A 16,563-nucleotide genomic window follows, 5' to 3' on the forward strand; every position below is an offset into this window, starting at 1 on the left:
TGAAATAAAAAAATTTTAATGAAACTGGAATAAAAAGCTATTATCAGCAAAGATGATAGTGAAATTACTGAAGTGTTCTAAAAACCCATCTAGTTCAATGATGTCCTTCAGAGAAGGAAATTGCTGTCTTCACTTTTCCTGGCCTATAATTGACTTAAGATCCCCAATGATGTCGTTGACTTTTAATTGTCCTCTTAAATGGCTTCACAAACTATTCACTTCAGGGCAACAAGTTTTGACTTAGTTATCAATGTCCGTGTCCTGCAGCTGAATAAATGTATCCTTTCATAAATGTATCTGCTACACTACCACTCTGTTTCCTGCTAAGACATTTTTAAAATCACCTACTTTGGCTAAGCTTTTGATCACCTATTCTAATCCATTCGGATCTAACATCTGCCTTTGCTGCAGTAAAGGTAAAATATAAAGTTGTGAATTGTTTGTGTTATTTTAGTCCATCCTAGAATAGGGATCATGTGCAGTGTTACAAACATGCCTAACCAATGATATTGAATATGTGACTGACACTTTATACTTCATTTAACAGTAACAGCTCCCCAAACTCCCTTTCTACAATCTGTGTTGGAGGAGTGTGTTTGCTACCACTGATAAGAACAGATAAGAGCTTATAAATTCCAAGCCAAGATACTTCAGAATTTTTCAGTCCTCAAGCTCTTCCACTCCAGCCTGGTATTTGAGTCTTTTGAGATGAGCTCACAGGCACGCACAGTACATTAATTCAAGAATGACAAAATTATTCAAGGACTTTCCCCTAAATCTCCGCCATTATGTATGGAGAAAGATGCCAGGCAAACACAGGAGAGTTAGTTGCAATGAAAGTGAAGCATTTTGACGGAAGACTCTTCTCACACAGCATAAAACACAGAAGCAGAAAGAGGCCATTCAGCTCAACAAGTCTGCTCTGCCACTCCATCATGGCTGATCCCGGATCCCACTCAACCCCTTGTAAGACCATAGGGCACCATTCATTTGTATGAAACCAGCAAGTTGCTTTTCCAAGGACTTTGGACATTACAATTAAAGATTAGCTTCTTAAAGGTGTTGCATTATACTGAAAACTCTGCCTTTTTTATCCTTAATATCTGATTCTATTTCCAGATAACTATTCTTAGTTGTTCTAATAATCATTGCCTCAGAAAATGTTTAATACTTTCCTTATTTTGAGCAACAGGATTATTTCCGCCAGCTTCTGCAACTTTTTCCACAAACTGTATCTCAGGGTGTCAAACACCAGTTTTCAAAGCTGGGAATATCTCCATTAGTCTCTGCAGTTAAGGCCTGCAGCAACCTTAGTTCTGACTGCAGCAGAGAAAGTGACCTTAGCTTTCCACAGCTTCGTACTGGGGATCCACATGGAACTGGGGCATGATCAAGCAACATGCTGTCCGTACGCTTTTACCGAGAAAGTCAGCAATGCCTTTATTCCAGGGATGTTCGGTATAACAAGATACCACTACAAATCAGATGATTGAGAGGAATATAACATTGTGCTGAATTACAGCTTTCTCCAGCTTTGCAAAGAACATTAATCCTTGTTGCATTGTCTAATTTGCGCTGCAAATATTTTCATTCTTTATTTAAATCTGCAGCTTCCTTTCTTGTGCATAACTTCATAACATATTTTTGCTAGTACCCTCTGAGTGTGGTATTACAGTTCTGTTTCAACAGTAGTTTCCTAGGACAGGACTGTGGCTAGCAAAAAGGGCTATGGTACCTGTGGCTTCTACGAATTATCAGTACTCCCTTTTGAACCACAGCGCAGTGAACAATACATGGAGAAATGAGGAAATATCCTGCACACATTGCAGAAGCTTACACAAATCCTGAGGTCCTTTGTAGTAGGTGATCATCATTTGGAAGTATAATGTGCGCTTTTCTTTCAGGATAAGCATTCTTGGCCTAGGGAATGCGTGAGAGAACTAGAAAACTTAAAATTCACCTCACGAGGACTAAGAAGCAGGTACAGTGGCTATTTCTTTTGGACAGCCTACTGCAAAGAAAAATAGAGCACTATTATTTGGTTGTCTCAGCCCTTAAATGATCTGCCCCTCTCACTGACCTCTCAGTGAGATAAATTCTTGCCTTTCACAGCAAGCCATCACTCATATCCCTAATCTCCTGAGTCTATGATTATGAACTGTTCCCTGGTATGCTTCAAGTACTTTTTCCAACAATTTTTAGTGATTATTGATGAAAATATTAATTGGTTTAACATTGTTTTAGCCCATATTGTGTCAACAGTTTTGATGTACTGTACATGTGACAAAGAAAGATAATCTTTCAGTTGTTCATTCCTGCCTCCAAGTCAGAAGGTACCAGGCTCACATTTTGTTCCCAGGCTAAATTGCAGTAAACAACTGAGGAACTGCGAAAAACTAAAACAGATGCATTGGCGTAAGATGTGTTTAGACTTTGCCACCAGTTCAGTAGATAATCACCAGTGAGATACTTTATAGATTAGGTCAAGGACGAGCTCAAGGTCAAGCTCGAGATGGAACCCATGAGGCTGCACTTACCTCTGAGCTCAGTTGGGCTGAGCTAACCCTCACTTCACTGAGTGCTCTGTGAACATTTAACCAAGGTCATAGTCCTGGTCAGAAAGGAAAGGCAGGAGTAAGTTACTTCTTTAATGTTACTTAAACATTTTAATTAATTAATTTAAGTGTGCTTTAACTCCGCATTATTTTGTCTTTTAATTAAAAAGTGAATTAGTTCTTTATAAAAAATTGTTTCAAAATACTTCCAATCATCAGACAGATTCAAGAGTTAGTTCAATGGTCTTTGACAACAATGAGCAGCCAGAAGATCATCAGGCACTAGATCAAAGACAGAGCGGGGGTGGGGGGGGGGGGGTGGGGGGTTGTGAAACCAGGGTGTGCTTCCTGAGACCTAGATGCTGCTAGTGGACCACTTCACTCTGCTAGGTGGCTACATCAGTGATGCTTAGAGATTGATTGGCGCCACAGGACCACCAATGGTGTAGCACAGCAGGTAATCAAAAAGAACTTGCAGGATCAAAGCTGATTCAGCCCATTGTGATTCATAATTTGTTGAACCAAAAGGTGCCATGTATTTTTTCTAAATAAATTTTGATAACGAGTTATTATCTTTAGAACCTAAATTTATGAGTAGCTTTAAATCTTATGTTATTAGTTGGTCTTCAGTAATTTGCTTTGTTGTCCCATTATGTTTCAGTTAGAGTAAATCAGGCGAGTTAGATTTGTTTTTTGACATTTTCCCTTTTTCTCTTTCTGTCACATACTATTTGTCATTTTGCCACCCGATTCATTCGCTTGCATCAGTAAACCATTTAGACATTTTCATTTCATTCCAAAAGATTTCAGTAATTCTAATTCCTTGTTCAAATTTATTCCGTTAAAATGCAATTTCAATTATAAGACTTCAAATCACTTGAATGCACTGTAGTAGAAAATCCTAAATACATCATGAAGAGAAATGTCACTCTCCAATTATCTCACAGCAGGCACACATTTTCAAGCTGAACCCCCCACCACAACTAGTCCCTTCATGATTAAAAAATTAAACAGTTCGCACTGTCTTCATTTGAAATTAATTCTTTTTATTGTTAATTGAGATATTCTGGACTGATGTAGGTGAAATAATGGCATTTTTTTCACCTTGCCAAATGTGTATATAATTAATATTGCTCATTGACTCCCCATTACAGAAAATGCCTAATTTTCAGTCCCATCAAAATGCAATGGAATTGAAAACTGGAGCATTTCTTAAGAGGTGACCAACATTAATTATATGACTGGATGGGAAGTTGAAAATCCACCACATGATGTTAATGGACCCTTCAGATACAATCAGTGCTGGTTAGCTGCATGGCAGCTTTATGACTGAGTCGTTTCCTTGAATGCACAGAGCACAGGGCTTTGCCATGCTTAAAAATACACAGGGTAGGAGTCAATCAAATCAGATGAGATTAAGATTGGCTTTGAAAAATCTATCTATTGTGGACAGAAATGAAGGCAGGAAAGGTAAGGAGGTTTATAGCTTTGACTTTCCTGGAAAGAATTTGTCAGACAATGTAGTGAATCTACAGCACTGAGTAGGTCTCCCAGCCCTTCAAGTCTCACCACCCTAACAATCCCCAGCAAATCCAATTAACCCTAATCTAGTCACAGGGCAATTTACAAAGGCCAATTGGCCTATCCAGTGCTGTGGGAGGAAAGAGGAGGACTCGGAGAAAACCCATGCATTCCACTGGGAGGACCTACAGAGATTCCTTACAGAAAAGCGCTGGAATTGAACTCCGACCTCTGGAACGTCCTAAGCTGTAATAATGTTGCGCTAATCACTATGCTATCGTGGTTCTCTTGGTTTGGGAAGAAGAAAAGGGAAAAGAAAGGACAGTGGTATACTTGGAGAGGCATAGGATTGCGAGAGTGGTAGAAATGAGAAAGCAGGACACAGGAGGGATTGAAGAGGAAGCATGTGCCTGAGGTAAGAATAGATGGAGGAAGTCCTTAAATAATATCTTGCTTCAGTATTCATCAGTGAAAGGGACCTTGATGGATGTGAGGGCAATGTAAAACAGGCTGATATGCTGGAACATATTGATATTAATAAAGAGGATGTGCTGGATCTTTTGTAAAACATTAGGATCGATAGGCTGCAGAGCTGGGTTCAATATACTCCAGGTTACTACAGGAAGTGAGGGAAGAGACTACTGCACCTTTAGCAATTATCTCTGCATCTTCTCTGGACACTGTTTCAGTACCAGAAGATTGAAGCCTGGCAAATTTTATTCTTTTCTCATGAACTATAAACCATTGAGACTTACGTCAGTGGTGGACGTATTATTGGAAATGATTCTTAGAGATAGGATTTATGATAAATTAAGAAGCTTAGTCTGATCATGAAAAATCAACATGACTTTGTGATGGGCAGGTCATGCTTCACGAATCGGACTGAACTCTTTGAGTAGGTGATAAAGCATATTGGTGAAGGTAGAGCAGTGCATGTGGTGTATAAACATCTTAGCAAAACATTTGACTAGGTTCCTGGTGGTGGGCTCATTCAGAAAGTCAGGAGATATGGGATCCTATAATTCTTGACTGCATGGGTTCAGAATTAGTTGGGCATGGAAGGCAAAGGGTGGTAGTTGATCAAACATATTCTGCCTGGAGGTCAGTGACCAGTGGAGTTCAACAGATATCTGTTCTGGGACCTGCCCTTTGTAACTTTTATAAATGACTTGGATGAAGAGGTAGTAAGTTTACAGTTGAAACAGAGGTTGGTGTGTTGTTGATAGAGTAGAAGAATGTTGTGGGTTATAATAGGATATTGATAGGGCTGAGAAGTGACAGATACCCTTCAATTTGGAAAAGTGTGAAGAGATAAACTTTGGAAGGTCAAACGAAGGCAGACTGCAGGATAAATGGCAGGATAGTTAGCAAAGTGGAGAAACAAAGAGATATTGGGGTTCATGTCCATAAATCCCTCAAAGATGCCACACAAATTGATAGGCTGGTTAAGAAGGAATATGGTGTTTTGGCCTTCATTACATGGGAGACTGACTCAAGGACAACAATCAGAAAATAAGCCTTTTTTATTATTTTTCAAGCTATTCAAACAAGCACCAGCCAACAATTCACCACCATCAAGCACCACAGAATATTTCATCTGTTCAATCTGTTCAAGTTCAATCTCAAGTTCAATTGTCAATCAACCATGCACAGGAATATATGAAATGAAACAGGGTTCCTCTGGCGCCAAGGTGCAAAACACAGAACCAACAGTTACACACAGGATGAAGCACATAAAATTATGATAGCAGGAAAAATAGTTATAAGCAAAAAATGTTTTTAAAATGAAATAATAATATAGCCCAAGACCCTGAGTATCATGGCCTGTAGATTAATGGTGTATGGATGATGTCCTGGAGCCAAGCTTCTACAAGAACAGCCCACAGCAATTCCTCATCTCACGCACATGCAGCAGTAGACAAGTGCATTCTAACTTGTCTTCCTGGGTGTGAGCTCTGGAAGACAGCAAGGACAGGGTGAGGAGGGCTGGGAGAGCCCCAACCCAATATGGAATCCAACGCCATAGAGCCAGTTCCTTCGCCTTGGTGCATATTGCCACCAAGATAGACAAGGTGAGAAGGTTCTGTAGAGAGGTTTTAGGGAGCTAGGCAGAAAGCTGAGAAGCATGACCTCCAGGGTAGTAATCACTGGATTGCTGCCTGTGCCATGTGCCAGTGAGGGTAAGAATAGAATGATGTGGCAGGTGAATAAACAGCTGAGGAACTGGTGCAGAGGGCAAGGATTCAGATTAATGGATCATTGGGATCTCTTCTGAGAAAGGTATGAGCTACACAAACGGGATGGGTTACAATAGAACCCAAGGGGATCCAACATCCTTGCAGGCAGGTTTGCTAGAGTTTTTCAGGTGGCTTTAAATTAATTTGGCAATGGCATGGGAACCGGAGTAAGAGTGCTGAAGATGAGTTAGTTGGTTTAAAAACACAGACAATGTGTAGTGAGACTCTGAAGAAGGAGAGGCTAATGATAGGTTTGGAAGGTGTGTATAGAGCTAAGGAACTGCAAGGGTAAAAAGACCCTGATGGGAGTTATATACAGGATCCAAAACAGTAGTAAGGGTGTGGCCTATAAAATACAGCAGGAGATAGAAAATGCATGCCAAAAGGGCAATGTTACAATGGTCATGGGGGATTTCAAATGCAGGTAGATTGGGAAAATCAGGTTGGTGCTGGATTCCAAGAGCTAGTATTTCTAGAATGCCAACAAGATGGCTTTTTAGATCAGCTCATGGTTAAGCCCACTAGGGGATCAGCTCACTCGGATTGGGTATTGTGCAATAAACCAGAAGTGATTAGAGAAGTTAAGGTGAAATGACCCTTCGGGGCAAGTAATCACAATATGATTGAGTTCACCCTGAAATCTGAGGAGGAGCTGAAGTCAGATATATCAGTATTACAGTGGACTGAATGGAATTACAGAGCCATGTGAGAGGTGATGGCCAGAACTGACTAGTAAAGAACACTGGCAGGGAGACAGAGGAACCACAATGGCTGGAATTTCTGGAAGTAATTCAGAAGGCACGGGACACATACATCCCAAAGAGGAAGAAGTGTTCTAAAGGCAAGATGATACAACCGTGGCCATCAAGAAAAGTCAAAGCCAACAAAAAAGCCATAGAGAGAGTATATAATACAGCAGAAATTAGTGGGAAGCTAGAGGATTGGGAAGATTTCAAATAACAACAGAAAGCAACTAAAAAATCCATTAAGAAGGTAAACATGGAATGCAGAAGTAAAGTTGCCACCAATATTAAAGAGGATACCAGAAGCTTCTTCAGATACATAAAATGTACAAGAGATGTGAAAGTGGATATCGGACTGCTGGAAAACAATGCTGTAGATGTACTAATGGAGGACAAGGAATTGGCAGATGAACTGAATAAATATTTTGCAACAGACTTCATCATGGAAGACACTAGCAGTATAGTGGATGTTCCAAGTGTCAAGGATCATGAAGTATGTGAAGTTACCATTAGTCGGGAGAAGTTTCTTGGGAATCTGAAAGGTCTGGAAGTAGATAAGTCACCTGGACCAGATGGTGTACACCCCAGGGTTTTGAAAGATGTGGCTGAAGAGATTTTGGAAGCATTAGTAATAATCTGTCAAGAATCACTAAATTCTGGAATGGTTCCAGGAGACAGAAAACTTAAAATTTCACTCCATTCTTCGAGAAGGGAGAGAAGCAGAAGAAAGGAAATTATAGGCCAGTTGGTCTAACCTCCATCATTGGGAAAATGTTGGATTTGATTGTTAAGGATGTGGTTTCATGGTACTTGGAGACTCATGACAAAATAGGCCATAGTCAACATGGTTTCCTCAAGGGAAAATCTTGCCTGACAAATCTGTTGGAATTCTTTGAAGAAATAACAAGCAGGATAGACTAAGGAGAATCAATTGAGTTGTATATTTGGATTTTCAGAAGGCATCGACAAAGTGCCACACATGAGGCTGCTTAATAATCTACTAGCCAATGCTATTACATATTCTAGCATTGATAAAGCAGTGGCTGATTGGCAGGAGGCAAAGGGTGAGAGTGATAGGAGCCTTTACTGGCTGGCTGCCGGTGATGAGTGGTGTTCCATTAGTAGTGTTGGGTCCAATTCATTTTATGTTATATGTCAGTGATTTGGATGATGGAATTGATGGCTTTGATGTAAAGTTTGCAGACGATACAAAGACAGGTGCAGAGGCAGGTAGTTTTGAGGAAGTAGAGGGGCTATAGTGGACAGATTAAGAGAATGGATGAATAAGTGGCAGATGGAATATAGTGTCGGGGGTGTCTGGTCATGTACTTTGTTAGTAGAAATGAAAAGCTTAATCATTTTTTAAGTAGAAAGAAAATACCAAAAACTGAGGCACAAAGTAACTTGAGAGATCTTGTGCAAGATTTCCTAAAGGGTAATTTGCAGGTTGAGGTTGTGCTGAGGAAGACAAATGCGATGTTAACATTCATTTCTGGAGATCTAGAGTACAAAAGCAAGGATGTAATGTTGAGACTTTATAAAGCACTGGTGAAGCCTCACTTGGAGTACTGTGAGCAGTGTTAAGTTCCGTATCTTAGAAAAGATGTGTTGAAATAGGAGAAGGTTCAAGGGAGGTTCACAAAAATTTTGTGAGTCCTGACGAAGGGACTCGGCCCAAAACGTCGACAGCACTTTTCCCTATAGATGCTGCCTGGCCTGCTGTGTTCCAGCAGCATTTTGTGTGTGTTGTTGTTCACAAATATTTTTCCAGGTTTAAACGTCATATGAAGAGTGTTTGTTGGTTTGAGGACTGTATTCAATAGAATTAAGAAGAATGAGGGGTGATCTCATTGAAACCTTTTGAAGGGTGAAAGACTTTGATAGAGTGGATATGGAGAGGATGTTTCTTATGCTGTGAGAGTCTAAGACCAGAGGATAAATCCTCAGCTTAGAAGACCATCTTTTTGGAATGGAGGTGAGGAGGAATTTCTTTAGCCAGACGGTGGTGAATCTGTGGAATTCTTTGTCACAGGCAGCTGTGGAGGCCAAGTGTATATGTATGTTTAACACAGAGCTTGGTAGATTCTTGACTGATCAGGGCATGAAGGGATATGAGGGGAAGGCAGGAGATTGGAGCTGAGAGGACAAATGGATCAGCCATGATGAAATGGCAGAGCAGGTCGATGAGCCAAATGGCCTAAATCTGCTCCTATGTCTTATAGTTTTACAGCCTAATGGTGTCCTGCATCGGCAGCCACAACAGGCGACCCTGTGGTATGAGTACTGTGTCTATGCAAGGGCACCATGGTGGCATAGTGGTTAGCAATATGCTATTACATCTCAGGGTGTCAGAGTTCAGAGTTCAATTGTGGTGTCCCCCCGTAAGAAAGTTTGTACTTTCATCCTATTTGCAAGTGGGTTTCCTCCAGATGCTCCGGATTCTTATCACAGTCCAACGACATACCAGTTAGTAGGTTAATTGGTCATTATAAATTGTCGTGTGATTAGGGTATGGTTAAATTGGTGGGTAGCTGTGAAGTGCTGCTTAATGGGTCAGAAGAGCTTGTTCCATGCTGTATCTCTAAATGAGCAACTGAATCAACACAGATCTCCCACTGTCGGTCTTGCCAATGAACCAGTGAATCAGACTTGAAAGTAATCTACATTAGGAATATCCAATAGGGTCTTGTAATCACAACAAAAACATCCCAGACAATCACACGCACTGTCCTTCGGGCTGCACGCTGTGCTGTACCTCTGATGCCTTCTTTCCTGGGTGGCTGCAACACGGTGCACAAGTGCAGCTCAACTGCTGTCCAGCAACTCACTAGTGGGTTAGACTCGATGTTGTTCATATCCAACAGTATTGCCCAATTGTAAAAGAGACATGACAGATGAACAATTCACCTTTGTTTGCTTGTTCAGTAAACTTTGTCCTGTTAATTCACAAGATTTGGACTTTGTACATGAGTTCAAAGTTCAAAATAAATTTATCATCATGGTACATATATATTGCCATATACTAACTTGAAATTCATTTTAGCAGATGTTTACAGGAAAAAATACAATAGAATTTTATCAAAATTTGTACGTAAATAAAGACTGACGAACAGCCAATGGGAAGAAGACAAACTGCGTAAATGAAAAATAATACTCAAAACATGAGCTGTAAATAGTTTTTGAAAGTGAGTCTGTAGGTTGTAGAATCAGTTCAGAGTAATGGTAATTGTCGTTATCCATGCTGCTTCAAGAGCCTAATGGTTGTGGTGTAATAGTGTTACTGAACTTGGTGGTGAGGGAACTAGGGCATCTGTACCCCCTGCCTGATGGTATGAGCAAGAAGCGGGCATGGCCTGGATGGTGAAGGTCTTTGATGATGGATGCTGCTTTCTTTTGACATGTAAATGTACTTATGCTGGAGAGTGCTTCACGTGTAATGGGCTAGGCTCTACCCATCACCTTCTGTAGCCGTTTCTTTTCCTGGGCATAGGTGTTTCCATACCAGGCCATGATGCAGCCTGTTGGAATACTCTCTACTGTGCATCTGTAGAAGTCTATCAATGATTTTGGTGACATGCCAAATCTATTTAAACTTTTCAGAAAGTAGAGGCACTGTTATGTCATCTTTGTGATGACACTTACGTGTTAGCCCAATGGCAGATACTCTGATCTGATAAGGGATTTAAAGCTACTTGTCCTCTCCACCTCTGTTCTCCTAACGAGGACTGGCTCATGCACGTCGGCCTTCTTCCTCTTTTCGTCAATATTCATCTCTTGGATTTTGTTGACATTAAGTGAGAAGTTTGTTGTTGTGGCATCACTCAACTAAGTTTCAATCACCCTAGCAATGATTGCGTGGCTGAGGGATTGGAGCAGGGGACAGGGATTCAGATTTCTGGATCATTGAGACCTCCTTTGGAGCAGGTGTGACCCGTACAAAAAGGACGGGCTGCACTTGAATCCAAGGGGAACCAATATCCTGGCAGGGAGCTTTGCTAAGGGTATTGGGGAGAGTTTAAACTAGAATTGCTGGGGGGTGGGAACAAAACTGAAGAGATGGAGGAAGGAGTGGTTGGCTCACAAATCGAGAAAGTTTGTAGACAGTGTGAGAAGAAGGATAGGCAGGTGATAGAGGAGGGATGTGCTCAGACTGATTGTTTGAGATGTGTCTATTTTAATGCAAGGAGTATCGTGAACCAAGCAGGTGAGCTTAGTCTGTGGATCAGTACTTGGAGCAGAAACTTGGGTGACTCAGGGGAAGGAGTGGTTACTTAGAATGCCAGGCTTTAGATGTTTCAGAAAGGACAGGGAGGGAAGCAAAAGGGGTGGGAGCGTGGTACTGCTGATCAGAGATAGTGTCACGGCTTCAGAAAAGGAGGAAGTCATGGAGGGATTGTCTACTGAGTCTGTGGGTGGAAGTTAGGAACAGGAAGGGGTCAATAACTCTACTGGGTGTTTTTAATAGACCACCTAATAGTAACAAGGATATCGTGGAGCAGATAGGGTGACAGATTCTGGAAAGGCTTAATAATACAGGGTTGTCGTGGTGGGAGATTTTAATTTCTCAAATATTGATTGGTATCTCCCTAGAGCAAGGGGTTTAGATGAGGTGGAGTTTGTTAGATATGCTCAGAAAAGTTTCCTGACACAACATGTAGTTAAGCCTACAAGAGGAGAGGCTGTGCTTGATCTGGTATTGGGAATTTAACCAGTTCAGGTGTTGGGTATCTCAGTGGGAGAGCATTTTGGAGACAGTGATCACAATTCTATCTCCTTTACCATAGCATTGGAGAGGGATAGGAACAGACAAGTTAGGAAAGTGTTTAATTGGAGTAAGGGGAAATATGAAGCTATTAGGCAAAAACTTGGAAGCATAAATTAGGAACAGATGTTCTCAGAGAAATGTATGCCAGAAATGTGGCAGATGGTCAGGGGACACTTGCATGATGTTCTGCATAGATGCGTTCCAATGAGACAGGGAAAGAATGGTAGGGTACAGGAACCGTTGTGTATAAAGAATGTTGAAAATCAAGTCAAGAAGAAAAGAAAAGTTTACGAAAGGTTCAAAAGGCTAGGTAATGATAAAGATCTATAAAATTATAAGGCTAGCAGGAAAGAGTTTAAGAATGAAATTAAGAGAGCCAGAAGGGGCCATGGGGCCAGAAGGGGTGTTGGCGAGCAGGATTAAGGAAAATATGTGAAGAGCAAGAGGATAAATCGTGAGAGAATAGGACAAATCAAGTGTGACAGTGCAAAACTGTGTATGGAACCAGAGGAGATAGCAGAGGTATTTAATGAATACTTTGCTTTATTATTCACTACAGAAAAGGACCTTGGTGATTGTAAGGATGATTTACAGTGGATTGAAAAGCTTGAGCATATAGACATTAAGAAAGAGGATGTGCTGGAGCTTTTGGAAAGCATCAAGTTAGATAAGTCTCCGAGACTGGATGAGATGTACCCCAAGTTACTGTGGGAGGCGAGGGAGGAGATTGCTGAGCCTCTGGCAATGATCTTTTCATCATCAATGAGGACAGGAGAGGTTCTATTGGATTAGAGGATTGCAGATGTTGTTCCCTTATTCAAGAAAGGTCGTACAGATAGCATAGGAAATTATAGACCAGTGGATAGTAAGCTGATGGAGAAGATCTTATGAGGCAGAATTTATGACCATTTGGAGAGGCATAATATGATTAGGAATAGTCAGCATGGTTTTGTCAAAGGCAGGTCGTGCCATACGAGCCTGATTGAATTTTTTGAGGATCTGACTAAACACATTGATGAAGGAAGAGCAGTAGATGTAGTGTATATGGATTTCAGCAAGGCATTTGATAAGATACCCCATGCAAGGCTTATTGAGAAAGTAAGGAGGCAAGGAATCCAAGAAGACCTTGCTTTGTGGATCCAGAACTGGCTTGCCCACAGAAGGCAACGAGTGGTTGTAGATGGGTCATATTCTGCATGGAGCTTTGTGACCGGTGGTGTGCCTTAGGGATCTGTTCTGGGATGCCTTCTCTTCATGATTTTTATAAATGACCTGGATGATGAATTAGAAGGATGGGTTACTAAGGTTACTGATGACATAAAGTTTGAGTGTGTTGTATAATGTGGCGGGCTGTTAGAGGTTACTGCGGGAGATTGATAGGATGCAAAACTAGGCTGAAATGTGACAGATGGAGTTCAACCCAGTTAAGTGTGAGGTGGTTCTTTTTGGTAGGTCAAATATGATGGCAGAAGGATCTTGGGGTCCGAGGCCATATGACACTCAAAGCTGCTGCACAGGTTGACTTTGTGGTTAAGAAGGCATACAGTGCATTGGCCTTCAACAACTGTGGGAATGAGTTTAAGAGCCAAGAGGTAATGTTGCAGCTATATAGTACCCTGGTCGGACCCCACTTGGAGTATTGTGCTCAGTTCTGCTGACCTCACTACAGAAAGGATGTGGAAACCATAGAAAGGGTGCAGAGGAGATTTACAAGGATGTTGCCTGGATTGAGGAGCATGCCTTATGAGAATAGGTTGAGTGAAATTGGCTTTTTCTTCTTGGAGTGAGAGAGGATGAGGGGTGACCTGATTGAGGTGTATAAGATGATGAGAGTCATTGATTGTGTGGATAGTCAGAGGCTTTTTCCCAGAGCTGAAATGGCTAGCACAAGAAGGCTCAGGTTTAAGGTGCTAGGAAGTAGGTACAGAGGAAATGTCAGGGGTAAGTTTTTTTTACGCAGAGAGTGGTGAGTACGTGGAATGGGCTGCAAGCAATGGTGGTGGAGGTGTATATGATAGGGCTTTTAAGAGATTCCTGGACAGGTACATGGAGTTTAGAAAAATAGAGGGCTATGAGTAACCCTGGGTAATTTCTAAGTTAGGTACATGCTCAGCACAGCATTGTGGGCTGAAGGGCCTGTATTGTCCTGTAGGTTTTCTCTGTTTCTGTTTCTATGATTGTCCTCGTCCATTTGCCCTTGAGAATTTGATGGTGTGCCTCTAGGATAAACGCTGAAGTCCTTGTGGAGAAGTTATCTCTTAGTATCTTTGTGTCAGGAAGGATTATCATCTGTGGTCAGTACTTTGTCAGATTGTTACGTGGCCAGCTCTCCTAACTTTAACCACAAAAACCAAGGTCTTAGCCATCAAGCGATTTCCAGGGTTGACTACTGCAGGTTGCTGTTGAGTTTCTTTCCTCCAATCAGATAACTAGGTGAGTACAAAATGGTCACTTTTATCCTTCCACTATTTTGCTTCAGATGTTTGATACAAATAAATGAGTTGTCCCAGTATGTTAGAGGACAATTAAGAGTCAGTCACACTGCCGAAGATGTACAGGACAGATAAGGCAGGGGCAAGAAATTTCTTTCCTTCAGGCATCAATGGGGTTTTGCCAACATTCAGTATTTCTATCATCGATGATATTTGCAGTTCAGTCTTTTTATTTAACTGAATCTAAATCCATTAATTGCTATGTGGCATTTAAACTCTGGTTTCCAGATCATTAATCCAACTGTTCAGATCATTCCGTTAACAAACCATGCTGCTTCAAATCCCCTGTTACTGTACGTCTAACAAATCCATTCAGAAAGGACAATGACAAGAAATCAGAGTCAGAGAGAGTCCTTTGATCAGCATTTTTTCTATTTCTGTGACTCCTAGAAACTCAGAACTTCTGCCAAGATCCTTGAGTAATTTGTTTTAAAATAATACACTTGAGCACTTAAATGGAAGCAAATTAATAAATGATCTCTTAGACGTCAAAGAATCACCAGCCTAAGCAACCATTGGCACCTGGAAAGCCCTGGACAAGATTACTGGGGTTTCTGAAAATAACTCCCCACTTTGCTCAATCAGAAAAATAAAAAAACAACTATTACAGCATTGTGTTTTATCCATCATTATAATCAGGTTGGAGCTGTGTTTCGAAGCAGTTATGTATACGAGAAAGCACTACCATCTGAACCTAGTGTCGTTACAATAAGATAAATGGTTTCTTATTAATGAATAATCATTTCAGTTAATATAATTAGTGATGAAAATATAAATAAATCACAATCAGAAAAGAAATGTCACCCCTTTGATCCCCATCGAGTACAAACTTTTCGATCCATTTAATCACACCCAGATGAGCCTCCTTGCTGCAGCCTCATTCAATCTTCAACAGGATTGTTGTTTGAGATTACTTCTGCCTTCCATGGTTTCTTCAGCTGCTGTTCACATCTTGTTCTGATGGGAAGTTCATGCGCAATTCAGTGAAGTACATACCTTCTGTAACGAATGAAGTACATACGCTGAGCGTATGTTTGTGGTCTTCTGCTAAACCACTCGAACGCTCATGGGTGTAGCTCATGAACTTCAGGATTTGACGTGCTGTGCGTTCAGAGATGCTCTTCTGCACGCCCCTGTGGTGGCTGTGGTTATTTGAGTTACTGCCAGCTTCCTGTAAGCTTGAGCCATTCTGGCCACTCTTCCCTGACCTTTCTCATTGACAGGGTATTTTTGCCCACAGAACCTCCACTCACTGGGTGTTTCTTCCGGTGAGCAGAGGTTCTGTGGGCAAAAATACCTTGTTTCTATGTTTCTTTGAGTTTTGCACCATTCGCTGTGAACTCTCGAAATTCCAGTAAATCAGCAGCTTCTGAGAGACTCAAACGGGGCCTTCTGGCCAATTAGCCTCTGCTGTCCAAATACACCCTTGTGATTAATTAACCTATCCTGCTTTGAAATGTGAGGGAAATCCATAGCACACCCAGAGGAAATACACGCGGTCACAGGAAAAACATACAAACTCCTCCCGGCACGCAGTCTCCTGAGGATGTTAAGAAATCTGGAAGAAAGATATATAAACTGAGCAGAGGCACAGATCATTTGTGATAATGAATGATTAGAGAAGGTCAAGTTGTTATCTAGCCTATTCCTTTCTGAATATCCTCAAATACAGTCAAATGCATAAATCATATAATGTGGTAATCTTCCAGTCCTTTGTAAAGGATCTGGAATCTTTTCTTCCTGATGATTATTTTCTGTTGCATTACAACACTAATCCATGTCCTGTGCACATTGACGACAAGTGACAAGTGAGGTTCATTGTCTTTTAACTATATATATGTATATAACATATATATTATACATAGAAACAAAATGTTTCTTCAAACAAGGATGTAAAACACATAACACATGATAACATATAAAGGTAAAGATAAAATCTGCAGATGAATCACACATAAATAACAAATTAAAGTGCATTAATATTCAATATTGTAAGGAATGGAACAGATTAACCAGTGACACTTCGAACACGATCTGGCCGAGAGTTCAAAAGCCTAATGGCCTGGGGGGAAAGCTGTTTCTCAGCCTGAATGTTCTTATCTTTATGCATTGTAGTCTCCTGCCTGATGGTAGGAAGTCAAAGAGGATGCTGGATGGATGGATGGAATCCTCAATAATACCCAGGGCCCTGCGTATACAGTGCTCCTGATAAATGCCCCGATGGATTGCAGGGAGACCCCTATGATCCTC

This window comes from Hypanus sabinus, chromosome 4 (genome assembly GCF_030144855.1).
Source record: "Hypanus sabinus isolate sHypSab1 chromosome 4, sHypSab1.hap1, whole genome shotgun sequence".
NCBI classification, from domain to species: Eukaryota; Metazoa; Chordata; class Chondrichthyes; order Myliobatiformes; family Dasyatidae; genus Hypanus; species Hypanus sabinus.